Source organism: Cynoglossus semilaevis, chromosome 8 (assembly GCF_000523025.1).
Source record: "Cynoglossus semilaevis isolate Cse_v1.0 chromosome 8, Cse_v1.0, whole genome shotgun sequence".
Lineage (NCBI taxonomy): Eukaryota > Metazoa > Chordata > Actinopteri > Pleuronectiformes > Cynoglossidae > Cynoglossus > Cynoglossus semilaevis.
In genome coordinates, this window is record NC_024314.1 from 29,703,761 (window position 1) to 29,704,236 (window position 476).

The window sequence follows — 476 nt, forward strand, 5'->3', positions numbered from 1 at the left end:
GTGATTCATAGTGAGCTACAACAACGTGCCAAGTTCTCAGGGTTGAACTGAGGATGAAGACGGAGAAACAAAGGAGGCGACACTGAAGGCACCGTCTGCAGAACAGTTCTGTAGACTCCATATCCAGGAGTGATGTCACGTTGATGCTCAGTTGTCATTGGTCAGAGATGACCACATGGTTCAGTATCAGAAACATTTCCAAATACAGTGGAACCAGAGTTTTAGAACCTCATTTGTTCCTGAAGGATGAAGTGAAAAGTTCAAAACCTGAATCAATGTCAAATGGATGAATCGGTTCCTGGTTCCTGGATGAATCGGTTCCTGGTTCCTGGATGAATCGGTTCCTGGTTCCTGGATGAATCGGTTCCTGAACTGAATGGTTGGAGGTTCCACTGTAAAAAGGATCCTCCTCCCACTCACTGTTTACTGAGGCCGCGTCCACGTGTTGGACAAACCACACACTGGGGTTGGTTGGA